General features: G+C 35.8%; 2 protein-coding genes across 8 annotated transcripts in view; one reads left to right on the top strand and one right to left on the bottom strand.

The window, feature by feature from the left end:
- ELMO1 (engulfment and cell motility 1) overlaps positions 1 to 19,035 on the top strand; it is a 777,407-nt gene that overhangs the window by 90,639 nt on the left and 667,733 nt on the right. For 2 of the 5 annotated variants that reach the window (XM_079930925.1, XM_079930924.1), the window contains 2 exons: positions 113 to 221; positions 3,183 to 3,317. The gene's annotated coding sequence lies outside the window, so the exon portion shown is untranslated. Of the gene's footprint in view, positions 1 to 107; positions 222 to 1,968; positions 3,318 to 19,035 lie in introns of those variants that run through there. The other 3 variants (XM_079930920.1, XM_079930923.1, XM_079930929.1) reach the window with 2 other exon arrangements.
- LOC307191147 (putative G-protein coupled receptor 141) overlaps positions 1 to 19,035 on the bottom strand; it is a 186,587-nt gene that overhangs the window by 53,729 nt on the left and 113,823 nt on the right. For 2 of the 3 annotated variants that reach the window (XM_079930932.1, XM_079930933.1), the window contains exon 3: positions 9,380 to 9,504. The gene's annotated coding sequence lies outside the window, so the exon portion shown is untranslated. Of the gene's footprint in view, positions 1 to 9,176; positions 9,505 to 19,035 lie in introns of those variants that run through there. The other variant, XR_013829607.1, reaches the window with a different exon arrangement.

Here is a 19,035-nt window from a genome sequence, read left to right as displayed (position 1 = left end):
TAAGTATGAAATCATATAAATACATATGTCAATTGCCCATACACACTTGCATTTTTTCTGCACATTTGAAGAATGGGAGATTCTAATTAAAAATCCCTTTTCATCAGAGCAGTGGCATCACATGTGCTTGGGAAGATTCAGAGTAGAACATCTCCTGTGATATGCCTCACCCCATCTTTCTACCCTCAAGTCACAAATGAAGACAATCTGACATGCTGATGGTAGGTGATCTTTTTTTTTTTTTTTTTAGCTCAGACACTATGTTATGCCTTGCTGAAAGAGAAATCTATAAAAAGGGAATTGGCTGTTGAGGCTAGACATGCAATGCCCTTCCGATGCTATGCTACTGAATTTCAGTTTCCACATTCACCCCCTAACCCAAATTTTTCAAAGAGTTAAACTGTAACAAAATACATGTCGCACTAAGTTTATTCTGATCATATAATTTTTCTTTGATGATTCAGAAAGCAACCCAAGCATCTTAGCATGCTTCCAAGCCATCAATTCCATAATTTATTAAAATTGAGGCATAGGGTGTAATGAAAAGACTGTGGGGCTTAACACCAGCTCTACCATAATATGGATAACTGAGGACAAGTGTTCAACTCCCTGAGCTTCATTTTAGCTAACAAGAGTTATCCTTTAAGAAATAATGAAAGGAGGCACGGACTACCTGTTAGGCCCTTTGGCCTCTCAAGCTCCAGTTCTCACTATATAGGATCAGAGAAGCAAATGGTATGAGGCACCATCCTGATTCTTTATCATGCCTAGAAATTGGCAGTTTATTTAAATAAATAAACAAACCCCGGATTAAATAAACCCATTTATATCTATAAATATTTAACTATTACACATAGTTACAATTTTTAAAATTAACAATTTACACATATTTAATTATTCAAAATGTAAAATACAATTTTAAAAAGTCAAATTGATTTGGGATTTCTGGCTACTTGTAATCTAGAGCATAGGTTTGCAAACTACAGCCCAAGGGCCAAATCCCACCTGCCAACCAATTTTATAAGTAAAGTTTCATTAGAACACAGCCATGCTCATCTGTTCAAGTATGATCTGTGGCTGCTTTCCTGCTACAGTGGCAGTTGAGTAGTCATGATAGGGATGGTATAGCCTACAAAGCTCAAAATATTTACTATCTGTTATTTTACAACAAAAAAAAAAAATGTTGCCAGACTTTGATTATAGATCAAAGAATTTTTTTCTGTTGTAAGTAAACTTGAGTGTGATCCATTTAGAGTGATGGGCAGGAATTTATTCATGGTCTCCAGTGGTGACCAAAGCACAGCGCAACAAGGTGGTAGCATACCAGACTGACAGCTTCTATAGTTAGAAGTCAGATCTGGCTTCAAATCCTCCCTTATGTAGATAATATACATGTGAAATTGTTGGGAGGATTAAAGCTAAGCATGATTTAGTAAGTGCCCCCAAAATGTTCAATCTTTCTATTTAAATAAGTTTAAATAGAAATTTAAATTTCTATTCTGTTTCATCTCAGAAGAAAGAAAGAGAAAGGGGGATCTCTCAGGTATAGTCACTCTGATAAAATGAAACAAAACAAGGTCCCCTTGCAGCACTATTTACAATAGCCAGGTCATGGAAGCAACCTAAATGCCCATCGACAGACAAATGGATAAAGAAGATGTGGTACATATATACAATGGAATATTACTCAGCCATAAAAAGGAACAAAATTGGGTCATTTGTAGAGACGTTGGTGGATCTAGAGACTGTCATACAGAGTGAAGTAAGTCAGAAAGAGAAAAACAAATATCGTATATTAACACATATATAGAGAATCTAGAAAAATGGTACAGATGAACTGGTTTGCAAGGCAGAAATAGAGACACAGATGTAGAGAACAAACATGCGGACACCAAGGGGCGAAAGCGGGGTGGTGGTGGTGGTGGTGGGATGAATTGGGAAGTTGGGATTGACATGTATACACTAATATGTATAAAATGGATGACTAATAAGAACCTGCTGTATCAAAAAAAAAAAAAAACAAAGCAAGGTCCCTGTGTAATTTTATCTAAGCATAGACAAAAACAAGGTCACAGGACCATCCATAAAATACCAAATACTCCCTTTCCTGATTAAAATTAATGACTTCTTTTTCTTCATTGAGTGTAAAATTGTTTCTGCCTTATGACAGCATCCAGTACAGAATGAAGCCCCACATCCTTAGACACTCCCCTGAATCACCCCATGAAAGCTCAAACCCTGTAATAGATTGTTTCTAACACTGCCTCACTGAGGTGCCCATGGTTCCCCATGGTGTGTGCTTTCCCTCCTTGCAATTAATCATAAACCCAAGTTGTCCAACTACAGGTGTCCCTGTGGTCTTTGGCTGAAAGTTGTTGACAGTGAGATATGAATAGTTTCAGTTTGTTTTATTTGTATTATAAAAACTATAAACTGTACAATGGTGGTAGCAGGGAAGAAGAGTAATAATTATTGAATAATACTATGTCCTAGGCATTTTTCAAACGTTATTTCTTTCGATTCTTATAATTCTCATTTGAGTTAGATATTGTGATCTACCTTTTACTGACAGAAGAAGCTAAGGGTTGTTGAAGCTGACCAAGGTCTGGGGCATGGAAGATGTGTGTGTCACTTAGAAGTGTGTAATGGCTGAGAGAATCACAACTTTTTATAAAGAAAGCCAATCTAGTAAGGAATAAAGCCTTTGTCTCCCCCTGTGACAGCCTCTCTTGTATATATCACACAGTGCTGGGCACTGGGGCCAGGATGCATAGATTGTCTTTCTGAACATCTTAGAAACTTCTCCATTCCTCCTTCTCTTAGACTTAAGCCATCAGAGCAGCTGTTAGTTATGTCCCTGCTGTGAGCACTTACAATACAAGGTTAGGAATATGGGATGAGAAAGAACCAACCACCCAACCACAAGCCTTCAGAATCACCCTGGGAGATCAGTCAAACCACTGATGTCCAGAGCCCCACCTCAGACCCCTGGATCAGAATCTATGGGGAGACCTTGATATTGGTGCCCTTAACAAGCTGTTCAGGTGATTCCAGTACAGACTCACCTTGAGAATCACTACTTTAATGTAAGTGAGTGTCATATTCCTTGTTGTTTCTCCAAATTTCATCCACACATCAAGTCTCATTTAAGAGTCTCAACCTTCAGACCTCTCTGTCTTCAGGCACGTTCCTCCTCACTGAATTACCCCAGCACTCAGAGTCTGCATCACACAACTCATGCCTGAGTATGGAGGCTGATGGGGAAAAGTTGGGACTTGAAGACAAAATTCACTCTCCTGATCTGCCAGGGTATCCAGGTGACCTTAAGCCTTGATTTCATCATTTGCAGTATAAAGGAAAAATAGTCTCAAACTTGGCCTAGGACAGAGTTTTCTGTGTAATCCAGTTCACATGTTCTTCTGGAAAGCAATTAGCTTTCCTGATAAAACACTTTAAATTTTTTCTAATAAGACTTAATACTATTAAAGACCTGTTTTAGAAAACTAGTTACCCATCCAATCATTTGACTAATGATTTGCACTTATTCTTTTTCCTTTTATGTGATCTAATAAAGATTATCTAACCACTTTTTTTTTTTCTGTCGTTGCTTCTGTCAAGAGAAAAGTCTTAGAATTGGTCTGTTCCAGATCTTTTCCCTTAAAGGAAATTCGACATTAAACTTTCACGTTCTCTTAATTAAATTTTCTGAAAAAATTAATAGTAAAATAAAGATTAATATACCTACCTCCTCCTTATAAGCTACAAAGCATTTGACAAATATAGAGTCTCATAATGACTTATGACCTTTGCATTTGTTTTACATGGATAAATTGTGTCTCTCCAACTATATTATTGTCTCCTGGAAAGCAGGGATCATAAACATCTTTGAATATTTCTGTATGTCTTTCTCTCTATAATATTATAAAGAGTGAAGTAGATATAATAATTCCTATATTCCTATCAAAATTTTTTTCTGAAAATTAAGAGAAATTAAGAGAAACTGAAGTGTTTTATGTCAAACTTTCTTCATGGGAAGAGATCTGAAACAGACCAGTTTAACAATTTTGCTCTTGGTAGAGATGTTTGTAGGTTAGATTATGTTTAATGGAGTATGGACAGAAAGAGAGAGGGAGAAAGCGGGGGAGGGAATTGATGAATGTGACGATTTTTTTCTTAATTCCTGAATCTCATGTTCAGATACCAACTAAAGTTTCTCTAAATTAAGCCCTTACATAGAATACAGTCTGTGCTTGATAGGGTCATGGCTTTGCAAAGAGATTACAGTTTAGGAAAAGATAAGACCTGCACTAAAATAATCTTATGCAGTCTATGCTGAATTAATTACATGAGTGGCACTGTATCTGCTGTGAAATAATAAGAAATAAACATATTGCTCTGCCCCTGGTTCACAGAGCTCCTAAAACCATTGTAATTTGGTGGCATTAAAAGTGTGGATCACAATATTCCAAAGAAAATAATGTGTGATGTGCATTTGAGGAAAGAGGAGATGTGCTAATAGTTGATGCAGAGGAAACAGACTGGAGAGTAGTGGGATATAATTTATGAAAAGTATACAGTCAGGTGTTCTCAGACTAGCCCCCAATATTTCTAGACCAGAGATAGCTGGAAGCCAGAATAGATAGGCAGTTTATTTTTTCATGTGATTCTAAGTATAGAAGCAAGAATTTGCTTTTTACACAAGAGAACAGATATTACGGTTCCATTTATGTGAATAACTTAAAATAGTCAAACTCAAAGAGACATAAAGTAAAATGGTTGTTACCAGAGGCTGGGGTAGGGGGAATGGGGAGTTACTGTTTAAGAGGTACAGAGTTTCAGTTCAGGATGATGAAGAAGTTCTGGAGATGGGTAGTGGCGATGGTTGCACAATAATGTGAATGTACTTAATGCCAATGAACTGTACACGTAAAAATGGTTAAAATGGTAAATTTTCTGTTATGTATACTTTACCAAAATTTTAAGAAGAAACAGGAAAAGAGTTTTTTAGGGTGGACTCTCCGTTTAGTCAAGAAAGCATAATTTTGGTGAGCCTTTAGCTGTACAAATGGAAGGTAAGTGACACTCTGAGTACTGAAGGTGCTTCAGACCTAGGTGGGCCACAGTTCTGTTCAATGGGTCTTGCTCTTCAGAGATAATTATGATATGAACTTATTTTTGACACCCTCTAACTGGGGATTAATGTAGGAAGGAAGAGACTTGAATTTGTGGATGTAAAGATAAGGAGGGGAGAAGACCTCTGCCCAGGATGATAAGTAGGCCCCAGCAGCATGGCCTCACACCAGGGCTAATGAGAATGGCTGCTGGGAAGAAGTGCTGATGCCTCTAGCAGGTGATCTCTAACTTTGAGTTTTTCATTTCTGTCTAAAACATTGTAATTTCTTAAGCTTGTTATCAAGCCTTCATATAATTCGTGGGCCAGAAAACTATAGCCCATGGGCCAGCCACATGTTTTTGTAAAGTTTTTATCTGATCACAGCAATGCCTATTTATTTATGTGTCATCTCTGGCTGTTTTCATACTACAACTGGAGAACTAAGTAGTTGCAACAGATATTGTATGGCCCTCAAAACCTAAAATATTGATTATCTGGTCCTCTAAGAAAGAGTTTGCCCCAAAAAGGCATGTCACAGGTTCAAGTTAGTTGTGTTTGAGAGGAAACTGAAGGGACCTTGTCCACCTGTTGGAATAAAGTGGACCAGAGAGGTGGAGAGATGATATTCAGATAGACCTGAGGGCAGCAGTTAGACTGAGGGGCACTCCCTGTCATGGATTTGTAGAACGTGTGAGCCAGGTCTCCAGAAATCTTCGGGAGGGGACTGAGCTCCTCATCATCACTTAAGCGAGACCTTGGACCAAGAACAGAAATGAGCTATATATTTGAGATTCCATGTATGAAGCTTCTGGTTTTGGGACTCTGTCTGACTAGTCTTAATCTCTAAGGAGATCCAGTGATATGCAAAACCTCCAAATATTGATAATTGAACAAATGATATCACTTAATGCACAGATACTGCACAGGCACACTCTATAATTATACCCCAAAGTGAACAGCAAGTTGCTATTTCCCTCACAGTTTCTGAGGCAGAGGGAGAGTGAAGGGAGGGGAGGAAGTAGGACGCACCCTTTAGAATAAGGATGTTCAGGCATAGCACCAGATTATACAAAGCTCTGTAGTCTTTTCTTTAAACATTTCTTAAATTTTTTTCAATCTTAGGATTTAAACTTCCCTAAAGAATTTTAGGGAAGTTTACAACCAGCTATTGTAGATTGAATTTCTCTTTCAGAAAATGAAATTATTCCTAGAGAGAGAAGAGAGGTATGTTTGGATCTCAAGTCATTTCCCACCCCCTGTAGCTGTGGGGACTCCCCAGCCAACAGTGCTCAGATTTTGGCATCGTCAATTAAGCATGCACTGGAGGTCAGGCTGAACTTCTTTATCAGGGAGCAGAGTGATATCCTAAACCCTATTAGATCTGACTTTTGGATTGCCCAGGAAAACCTTCCATTTATGTGTAATGCTCAGCTGGTACAACTTCTACCTGATGCTGAGAATGCTGCTATTCATTAACAAAACTTCACTCTCCAGTCCCTCGATCCCAGAGGCTAAGTTATTGGAAAATCTGTAACATGTGAATTAAATTCAACAGACTTCGCTCTTTTTAAAAAATGGCTTAATCTCCAGGAAGTATAATCTTTAGTTGACCAAGTATTTTGAAATCCCAGTTACGTCCAAAGTTGAAAAGAAAAGCAATCTTTGGACCTAGTAACTACTGTTTTTAGAGCATTTGGGGTTCAAAGCCTTTAGTATTTATTGTACATAATCTTAATGACAGTGTCTTTATCTTTTCATTCATTCATATATTCATTCCAGAGATGTTGAGTACTCAGTGACAAACACCATTCTAGAATACAAAGATTAAAAAAAAGCATAGTTCCTGCCTTTAAGGAAATCATATTTTTAGGAAAGAGACTCTGTTTAGATTAAGTTTGATTATGATTGTCATGAATAATGCCATTGTCATCAAAAACAAGATAGGACAATGAAAATATTTGATGAATATTTTTACATAACTCATAATAGATTTGAAGACATTTTGCAAAGCAATATTTTCAGAAATGTTTGGCCAATTACAGAATTTTTCTCAGGGTTATTACTTGGAAGGATATCACTGATGTGTGCATATTAAAATATTCTTTAAAATATTTTTGATGTGTTATTTTAGTCATAATATGCTAACATCTCTTATGGTGCCAGCACAGAGGCTTAGACATGGTAGACACCCAATAAGCATTCCCTTGAATTTTAGATTTGGAATTTTTAGGAATCAGCTAGTCCTGTGGTCCTTAATCTTAACTGGGTTTTAGAGCACTTTGAAAATCTAATGAAATCTTTGGAACTTTTTTCCCATTAAAAAAGCACATATTTACAAACACTTAGATTTTTGTATACAATGTTAGGGGATTGGTGGATTACCTTAAGTATCATCCATAAACTCCTTTGGGGTCACATAATCTAGTCTATATCTTCCATTTTATAACTGTTAAAAATCATTTCCAAGAACCGGGATTGGAAAATTATGGCCCTGAGGCCAAATCCAGCCTTCTTCATTTCTTCTTGTACAGCCTGAGCTAAGAATGGCGTTTACATTTTCAAATAGTTACATTTTAAACAGTTATGTAAGAGCCTGTATATTATCTTCAACTTTGCCTTTTGGCTTGCAGAACCTAAACTATTCACTATCTAGGCCTTATAGAAAAAGTTTGCCAATCCTTGCCCTAGAATGGTCAGAAAATCTTCTAAATCACTCGGTCAATTACTAGAAAGCAGAGGACTAGAATTCATACCTCCTGATTTCTCATCCATTGGTCTCTCATTACTCCTATTGATCAATTAAACTGTTGACTGATTGATTTAAACCCAATAAAAAAGAAAACAAGGAGTTGTAAATCTGGAGTACTTGATAAACAATTTCTTAGATAAATAATTGGGCATTTTTGCAGGAAGTTGAAATCCAGAGAACTAAATGACCTATCCAAAATCATATTACAAATTTGTTAAGGAAGCAAGACTAAGCTGTGAAACTCAGGCTGCGCATTACTGACTACTTTTTTAAACTTTGCATTATTTTCCATTCCACATGTTTGAAATGCAATACTTCTTGTGAAAGGAAATAATGGTATGGAAGGAACTTACTTAAGGAAAATATTTGAACAGATGCTGTTGTTAACTTCTAATTAAGTGATTTTTAAAGCTATTTTCAGATTCCTCCTGTCATGTCATACTGTAAAAATGGAATGCAAAGAATTATGATAACCATTATCACAAAATCACACATGCTATCTTGAATATATTCTTTTAGAAATTTCAAAGTACCTGATTGCTATTGATTGTTTTCTTCTATCGATTAGGGCTGCCAAAATGGTTTCAAACTATATATGACAATATTAGCAATAATAGAGTTTAAAGAGTTTCATAATAAAAAATAATAAAACTACTTAAAAGATAAACATATGGGGCTTCCCTGGTGGCGCAGTGGTTGAGAGTCTGCCTGCCGATGCAGGGGACACGGGTTAGTGTCCCGGTCCGGGAGGATCCCACATGCCACGGAGCAGCTGGGCCCGTGAGCCATGGCCGCTGAGCCTGCGCGTCCGGAGCCTGTGCTCCGCAACGAGAGAGGCCACAACAGTGAGAGGCCCACGTACCGCAAAAAAAAAAAAGATAAACATATGAATAATATGTGAAAGCAATACCAGATCCCCTAAAGACTTCTATGAGGTTTTTAGCCACAGTCCTTTTTTTTTATTTTCTGATCGGTTTTGAAAACATTTTTGTCCATATTTAACCACTAACAAAAATTAGGTGTCAAACTCAGAGTAGTGTGTACTACACAGGAAGAACAAAACAATTGTTTCTATAAAGGAGGAGTTGTGGTCAGAGTAGATAAGCTTGGGGTTTTTTTCAATATATTTTTTAACATCTTTATGGGAGTATAATTGCTTTACAATGGTGTGTTAGTTTCTGCTGTATAACAAAGTGAGTCGGCTATATGTATACATATATCGCCATATCTCCTCCCTCTTGCGTCTCCCTCCCACCCTCCCTATCCCACCCCTCTAGTTGGACACAAAGCACAGAGCCGATCTCCCTGTGCTATGTGGCTGCTTCCCCCAGCTATCTATTTTACGTTTGGTAGTGTATATATGTCCATGCCACTCTCTCACTTCGTCCCATAAGCTTGTTTTTCACAGTAAGACTGTCTGCAGATTCTGAACTAGGACTACGTTGGTAAGTCTGGCATGCTCTCTTTATGCATAACCTCTATTCACATGCCCCCCAGCCCAAGTCTTTTGCACTTACCTGAAAAAGCCAGATTTCTCAGGGAAATGTGCAGAGTTAGGCCATCTGTCTGAATTCCAAATCTGATTCTTTTTTAATGACAAGGCTGCTTGGGCACTTCCACGGTCTGCATGCACTCACAGGGCCTGGCCGGTTCACCAAACAAAAGGAAGCTAGTGTTTTAAGTTAAGTTCTGCAAAGAATCAACAGCAACCACAAAACCTCAAGACCATTTCAAACACACTAACACTGAAAAACCAAGCTCTTAAAGATGAACAGTCCAAGTTGCAAAATTATAGGAAGGCCAACTGTCAAGAAATTCTTTTTTAAGGTTTTAGGACTACTATGAGAACCCATTTTAAAAAAAATTATTCAAACTGCATTTTGTAGAGAATGGGGGGAAAAGGCAGTGATATTATAAAAATGTGTGCTGAACTGTGTGCTGTGTTTAGGGTGGAAGAATATATATATATATATATATATAAAATTTCCTTTCAGAAAATTTACGGAGTTGTTCTATACCCCATTGGGGACCTAGGACTCCTACTCTTATAATGTATTTTGGTGATTAGCTCTGTCATTGATATATAATATTGACTAAAACATGACACTAACATCAGCTCATTTAATTAGAGTTAAGAAAGAGGATATTTGAACCAGAGTCTATTATAGTGCCAGAGGAGGGGAGTATGTTAGTCCACAGCCTCGTTTTTTAGACCATGAACATTATCTTCAAAAGAAGTTCTGCACACAGTGATAAAGATATACTGCAAATGTTGAAAGAAAACTAAGTTCCTCAAACTGCTCTAACTTGCCTGCCATTTTTTGCAACACTATAAATTAACATTTTATCAATATTGTAATTATCTTGTAAATCACCTAATAACATATAGAAATCTGTGACTTTAGATTGCTAATTTATTAAATATCAACATTTTAAACACCACTCGAATTTTTAAACTCTAATTTGACATTTCTTTATTTAAAAAAAATTACGGGAGCATCAAACTTGTACCGTCCCTGAGTTCTCTCTACTTTAAAGGCCCAAATTAGAATTATGATTTTGGTAACTTCAGATGATTTGTGGTCTCCTTTGCAATGCTGGAATACTAATATTCTAGGCAAACATTTTGCAGCTCTTGTTACTCATTGTTCACATTTCTCATTTCAAACATAATGTTATAAATGCACCTGATTTTGTTTTTTCAGTTGCAAGGGAAGTATTCTACATCTGGAAAGTCTTCAATTTCGGCAGGTGTGCACCATTTGTGTTATAGGAATAAAAATGTTATATGCTTCAAAATAACTCATGCTGGAGGAATTTCAATTCTTAGTAATGGTAGAGAAGACTGTTATAGACAAACCCACCCTCTGAGAAGAACTAAAAAAATTGGATAGCATATAAATTCTATTGGCTTTAGAAAGCTGGCCAGGCAGTGAGAACCTGAAGAAACCAAATCCCCGGGAGAAGAGAAGTACAAAAAGTGAACCTGATTTTTGACTCTTTTTTACTCAAGGTGCTCCTGTTTATAACTGGCCACTGAGAAGCAGAGAAACCAAGCAGAAAAGGGTAGCATTATTGGCAATAAACAATGGGAATTTCATTATGATAAATGCCACAATCTTTCTAAAATATTACAATTCTAAATTTCTTGCACTTAATAATGTAGTTTCAAAATATATAAAGCAAAATGATGACACAATTAAAAGGAAAATGGACAAATCCATTATCATAGGAAGATTTTTAACAGATGTCTCTTAGTAACTGATAGACCAAGCAGATAAAAATTCCATATGGATATAGTAGATTTTTAACAATGCCATCAATAAATTTGACCTAATATACATACCCTATATCCAGCAAGAGCAAAATTCACATCAAATGTCAAAGCCAGTTAACTAAGTGATGGGTATAAAGGAAATCTCAACAGAGATCTAAAAACTAAAATTATACACAGTATATTTTCTGACAATAGTAGTTAGGCTAGAAATCAATAACCAAAAAGATAATATTAAAACTTTCTTATGTTAGAAAAGTTCTTGATATAAGTACTTTTAAATAATTCAAAGGCTAAAAAAAATGAATACAAATGAAAATTAGGAAACTTTTTCTTTGAATGATAATGAAACTTCAACTTGTCAAATCTTTCAGAACACAATTAACACCATACTTAAATGCTTATATTAGGAGTGAAGCTGAAAATAAATTCTCCAAGCATCCATGTCCATAAGTTAAAAGAAAAATAAACCTAGGGAGAACAAATAGAAACAAATAATAAAAATAAAAGCAAAAGTCAATAAAATATTAAACAAACATGCACTGGAGAAAATCAATATAAAAGTTGTTTTTTTAAAAAAAGTTGGTTTTAAAATTTGATAAATCTCTGAAAGACAGGTCAAGAAAAAAAGAAAGAGGGCACAAAACACGAATATTAAGAATGATTTTATTCAAAGGAGGGATTTCAGTACAGATCCCACAGTTAAGAAAATGAAAACAAGAGGATATCATAACAGCTTTATAGTAATAATTTCAATGAAACAATTAGATGGTTTTAAAAGCCATAATTTTCCAAAAGTGCCAAAATACCACAAGAAGAAATATAAAATACAAATAGTTTAATATGTAGTAAAGAAATTGGATCTGTAACTAACATCCTTTGAAAACAAATTTCCAAGCCTGGCAGTTTTACTAGTGAATTCCTCCAAACATTTAGAAATAAAAATCAATCTTACATATACTATTCCAGAGACAGAGAAAGAGGAAAAATTTCCCAAGTCATATTTTGAGGTCATTGTAACTTTGGTAGCAAATACTGGTAAGAACATTACATTAAAGGACCTAAGGGAGCCCACTCTCTTATTTATATAGATACAAAACTCTTACAAAATGATAGCAAAGCAAATCCAGTGATATATAAAAACGATAATACAATTATTCCAGGAGGGCAAGCTGGTGTAACATGTGAAAATCGATGAATGCAATTCACCACATCAACAGAATAGAGGAGAAGAATCATAATCATCTCAAACAGAGGCAGAAAGATCACTCAATAAAATTCAGCATCTATCTGTGATTTTAGAAAAGAAAACCTACAAACTAAGAATAGAAGGATGTTTACAACATTTTATAGCAAACATCATGCTTCAATGGAAAATATTGAAAGCTTTTCTTTTGATATCAGGTATACGTAAAGGATGACTTCTGACTATTAGAATACTATTCAACATTGCATTCTAATCTAGGATCTATCTTAACCCAGTGTGTTGAAGCAAGACAATCAATAGAAGGTATAAGTATTGGAAAAGTAGAAATGAAACTATCTTTATTTGCAAGAGCCCTGATTTTATACATAAAAATTCCAGATTTTTGTAGTTCATATAACTGACAAAGGACTCATATCAAATATATATCAATAAGAAAAAGACAGATAATACAATAAAGTTAGTATACACAAAATACATTAACAGACAATTTGCAAAAAATTTCCCAATAAACCCACAAAATGTTGGTCACTCTTATTAGTGATTTGGGAAATGCAAATAAAAACTGCAATGGAATATCACTACACACCAGATAGCTGAAATTTTTAAAAATTTTTTTTATACAGCAGTTTCTTGCTAGTTATCTATTTTATACATATTAGTATATATATGTCAATAAACACACCACCAAGTGTTGCAGAGGGTGTGGAGTGAATAGAATATTCATATACTACTAGAAGGAGTGGAAACATGGCACAACTAAAGCTTTACTTCTAAAGCTGAGTATACACATATCTCATGAACTGGCCATTGCATTTCTAGATACACACCCAACAAATAATGCGTATGTATGTGTTCCAAAAAAGTGACAAGAATGTTTGAGACAGCAGTAGGTATAACAGCCCAAGTCTAAAATCTTCCAGATGTCAATCAAAAATAAAACGTATTATCAGAAAAAAGTGGGATGTATAGAATTGCTCTTACCATGAACATGAATAAAGTACTGCTACATGAAAAACCATAGATGAGTTTTGCAAACAATGTATTAGTAAAAAGAAGCCAGACACAAGAGAAGTCGCTGTGTGATTATGTTCATACAAAATTTAAATACTGGCAAAACGGATATGATATTATAAATCAGGTAGTTGTTACCTCTGGGATAAATGAGAGGAGTAACTGAAAGAAGGGGGACTTCTGTGCTATCTCCTGGTCTGGGTGGTTGCTCCCGGTAATTCTGTGGTTGTACTACTATAATTGGTGCACTTTTCTGTCTGTACATTATACTGAAACAGTAAAAGTTTATTTGAAAAAATGACCCTCACTGGAAATTCGGTGCTATACTTGATTTAACACTAATTATTTTCACAGTTCTATTATTTCCACATAAGGATTCAGCCAACAGTCTCTTTCTTCCTTGAGGCTTGAGATGGAGTGTCCTCCTCTTCCAAATTCCTTGCATGCTCTTGCTCATTTTCCGGGATATGATGCTAATACATCCTCTTCCTCACTTTGAAATATGTTTGGTCAGTGCTTCATCCCCACTGAAATAGTGCCAGAACAATTCGCTCCAAATCCATATTTAGAGCTCATTAAGAGAAAATTTGCATGTGGCATTTGTGAACTTCCAGCTCTTACCTATTAAATCAATGTGCAAAGTACACTTTGGTTGAACTCTGCTGCAGATCTTCAGAATCATCTTAATCACATAAAAAGAATGATTTCCAATATTGGCACCCCATATAAAAATGAGGCTGGTGATGATAAAATGTCAAATATTTAAAGAGCAGGAGAGGGATCTATGAAGACAGAATCTCAGTGTTTGAAGATAGGCACTGATACTAGAAACACCTTCCACGTAATCATCCAGTCTCTACCTGTTCATTGACAGCTCTGATGTTTAAAGCTATTCATTACGTACAAGCTGAAATGTCTCACTATAGCATCTACCCACATGTTCAATTCCCCCTCTACCACAGAGAAAAACTTAATCCCTTTTCTATACGACAGCACTGTAAGTGCTGATAATACTTGACTTGTCCAGTCTTCTCTTCTCCATGCCTGGAGCTTTGTTCTGTTAAAGCAATACGTGTGTGGTGTGGCTTTGAGCTCCTCCATCCTCCTGGCCACTCTGCTTTCAATACCCTTCAGTTTAGTTAACTTCCTCCTTCTTCACAGTTTATCCAGAATGGCACCTAATGCCTTCAGTGTACTCTGACCTGTGAAATGATGTCTCTTTGTTATATGGTGCTTTCTTTAAGAGCTTCCCACAAGCACATTTTCCACCATCCTGTGGTTTAGACCCAAGAGAAGACCTTTGCATTGATCTTTGCTAAACTTTACTTTGCTCCAGGCTTTTCCATAACTTTTTGGATCCTAAATCTGATCACCACGTCGCCATTCAAGGTGTCCAATAGACCATAACTGAAGCTCAAGGCCTCTCCCAGCCACCTGAAAGCTTCCAGTTGGGCAACAGTCCATTCATGTGTGTCCTTCAGCTAGAGCCATTCTCCAGATATCATACAGCCTAGGATTCCAGAATGTCAATATGGCCAGCAGCTACCTTGCTGAATACCTGGATGAAAACCACATAACCTATGTCTAATGAATATTGTTCATCTTCATTCTGGTAACATGTCCAAGATATCCCTGTCACAATTTAACTTTCCAGCCACGTGAATTAGCATGTGGACTCTGTACTCACAGTAAAACACAAGGATTTAGAAATCATCTGCGTTCAAGTTCCTCCCTTTCACCTGGTTAACTGAGTATCCTCAGAAAAACCACATAGACTCTCTGAGCCTCATTTTGCTAATTAAGACAATAGGCTAATTGCCTAGGCCTCTGCTGGAGAATTTTGCTTTGATTTGTTTTATGATGTGCATGAACTTTGTCTAAAGCAGCATTTTCCCTGTAAATTATTCCATGAATTGCCAACTCCACATACAGAATGTTCTGAAACAGACTATCAAACATCCCCATGAGTGCAAAGGCCCAAAGTTTTTACTATTTAATGCATTCAGACACTATATTTAGTTATTAAAGAAAAGTTGCCACCTGTAAAGAAGTACTGTTATACAGGAAGGTAATGATGATGAGAACAACCATAGTGAGGATGACAGTGATGATGATGATGATGCCTTTATATTCAAACTGTGGCTCCCACCCTGAAGTCTACACCATAAAACTTCTGTTGTTGGAATAACTAATAACACTCACCTGGCTTCTCATAGTATGAGGAGTTCTATTTATATGCATGTCAGGATATTGTAGGGCATTTCAGGGCAGTTGCTAGGGTGACAAATGAATTAATTATATGAGGAAACATAAATGTACCTCAAATCTATACTTCCTCTCAGCAAGGGACTAGATTTGAGGTCTATGTAATTCCTAGGAAACAAGCTTCATGGTGCCATTTTTAAAACAGAACTTGGTTTTCTAGAAGCAGAGCATCAACCCTTGCACTGTAGGAGACTGCCCTCCTATAAATAGATAAGAAATCTAATGGTATTTTGACTTAGGCAGGAAATCTTAGAACATTGGGGAAGACTTTCAGTTTTCAATGTATTTATTCACCAATAAATTTCACACACACACATACCCCAAATAGATCTAGTAACTGGATCACCAGAAACCTTTATTCTAGGCTAAGCCAGGCCAGCACCTAATCTGAGCTTCACACATCCCCACCCCATTTTCAGAAATAGTCTTGGGCTTTTCCTCTTGATCGTAACCTTAACTTTTTGCCTCATCATCCATTTCTATGTACACCCAGCTCCCAACTGTTTGGCTTTGTCTTCCCCTTAGTGGATCTGTGCTTGCCCTTTGTAGCTTAAGGTAGATTTGGCTTTTTCAGTTCCAGGAAGCCTCCCTACCTGATTGAGCCCTACCCTGGAACTCATCAATGATGGTTTCCTTGGTTACCTAACACTCACTCCTCAAGTGAGAGGTTGAGAGCGTTTACTTGAGAATGGGCAGCTCTTGCCAGAGAAGTTTAAGAGACAATTGCAATAGACCTTTCCTTTAGCAGCCCCCAAAGTTTCATTCTCGTTGAAAAAAAATCTCCCCAGGTTTTCTGTTTACTTAACATTTTTGTCTCAGTTCTCTATTTTGGTCACTGTGTCTCCAGAGTACATTTTTTTCTTGAACGATAAATTTATTAATTTATTCAATGAATACTTATTGTACCAGGCCTTGTACTTAATGGCATAGCTCCAGAAGCTTCATGTTAGTTTGATTCCTGCCTTTGCTGGGGACCCTGTCATCTGCTTGTGCAACATCACTCATGGGCCTCGTCACATGGGCCAGCACTCTGCTAGAGAGTGTCTCTTTGTCTTTGAATTCCTTCACCTGGGTGTACAAGTCTTCCCATTCACACTCTCTCTCTCATTTGCTATCATCCCCAACTTGTTCACCAAAAGCTTAATTTCTCTACCATAATAAACTCATTTGTTTAATCCAGTGTCCATATGTCATGTACAGTTCAACAGAAGATGAGATCCATGAAATTAGGGACTGTGATTTATCTACATCCAATTGACCAAAACTTAGCAAACAGCACAAAACACATTGTATACATTCAATAAATGATTGCTTAGTGAGTGGATGGGTTGATGGATGGATGGATGGTTGCTTAGTATGTGCCAAGCAGATACTAAGAATTTTATATAAAATAAATAAACCCTGGGGATGTAATGTTCATCATGGTGGAACTAGTTAATACTGTATTGTATATTTGAAAGTTGCTGAGAGTAAATCTTAAAAGTTCTCTTCTCAAGAAAAAAAAAACTTGTAACTATGTGCAGGGTTGGATGTTAACTAGACTTATTATGGTGATCATTTCACAATATACACAAATATCAAATCATTATGTGGTATACCTGAAACTAATATATGTCAATTATATCTCAATTAAAACTAATCAATAATTATATTATCCCCTCAGCAATTGTAGGGAGTAGGAATCATTAGTCTCATTTTACAGATGCAGAAAAACTCAGAAATATTTTGATAACTTTCCCAAGATTATTGTTAACAGTAATACTGTTATTTTGTTTATTAAGTTATAGTTGATTTTCACTATTATATTAGTTTTAGTTGTACAATATAGTGATTCAAAATTTTTATAAATTATACTCCATTTGTAGTTATTATAAAATATTGGCTGTACAATATACCCTAGTAGATTATTTATTTTATACATAGTAGTTTGCATCTCTTAACCCTCTACCTTTCCCCTTCCCCTTCCCTCTGCCCACTGGTTTGTTCTCTATATCTGTTAATCTTTTTTGTTATATTCACTCATTTCTTTTATTTTTTGTAGTCCACATATAGGTGATATTATACAGTATTTGTCTTTGTCTGTCTGACTTATTTCACTAAGTATAATATCCTCCAGGTCCATCTGCGTTGTTGCAAATGGCAAATTTTCATTCTTCTTTATGACTGAGTAATATTCCATTGTATATATAAACCACGTCTTCTTTATCCATTCATCTGCTGATGGACACTTAGGTTGCTTCCATATTTTGGCTATTGTAAATAATGCTTGTATGAACACTGGGATGAATATATCTTTTTGAGTTGGTGTTTTCATTTTCTTTGGGTATATACCCAGGACAGCAATATTGTTATTACTTGGTATCATGTTAGTCAGAGTTGCATTAATGATTAATAATGATTAGTAACCCTGTTAGCTAGCATCCATTGGATATTTATGCCTTCAATAAGTATTTTCTTCACATTATCTTATATAGTCCTCAGGTAACTGTAGAATAGGGCTATTATTATGTCTATTATATGTATTTTTTAATGCCACCTCCAAAAGTGTCCTATAGGTGCATGACACTCTGAATGAAAGATGTGAAAGCTACCTTTTCACTTATTCACAGTTCTTTCTCCATGGCCAAAACAGGAGGTAGAGCATACAAAGAACCCCTGCTTCTGCTTTTCTAGGAAGAGTATTGCCCAAAGCAAATAAAATCAGTAGATATCTACAGTTGCTCCTTCAGTTCTTCAATACTAGAAAGATAGTCATCTGGACCACTAAATTAGTTTGAATTTATCTCCCAGTAGGGATAGCAGTCGGGATAGGACCACAAGGTTTTGACAAGCTATGATAGTATTAAAAAATACATATATTTCTCTTACACGCCATCTCAGACAATTAAATAGCTAGTTAAATGTGGTGTTTTTGTGATGAGGACACAACTATGAATCAAGTTCATCTAATGTCATCATTCCTAATTTTATTTATTTTTATTAAAAATTTTTACTGTGGTATAGATGACATATAACTAATTGTTATATTAGTGGCAGATATACAACATAATGATTTGTTATTTATATATACGGAAAAATGGTTACCACAATAAGTCTAGTGAACATCTGTCTCCTTAAATAGATACATTTTTCCCTTGTGATGAGGACTTTAAAGATTTACTCTTAGACACTTCCAAATATGCAATACAGTATTATTAACCATAGTGATACTAGTATTCTAGTACTAGTAATACATAGTATTATAATATATACATAGTATTATAGTATTATAGTATTATAATATAGTATTATATATAGTATATATAGTATTATAATAATACATAGTATTATTAGCCATAGTGATACATTACTCTTATATCGGCTTTCCCAATAGAGACTGACAGCTCTCACAGGATTTCTTCACTTTTTAAAAATCT

The sequence above is a fragment of the Stenella coeruleoalba genome (assembly GCF_951394435.1).
Source record: "Stenella coeruleoalba genome assembly, chromosome: 9".
Lineage (NCBI taxonomy): Eukaryota > Metazoa > Chordata > Mammalia > Artiodactyla > Delphinidae > Stenella > Stenella coeruleoalba.
This window is presented reverse-complemented; position numbering and strand designations above follow the sequence as displayed.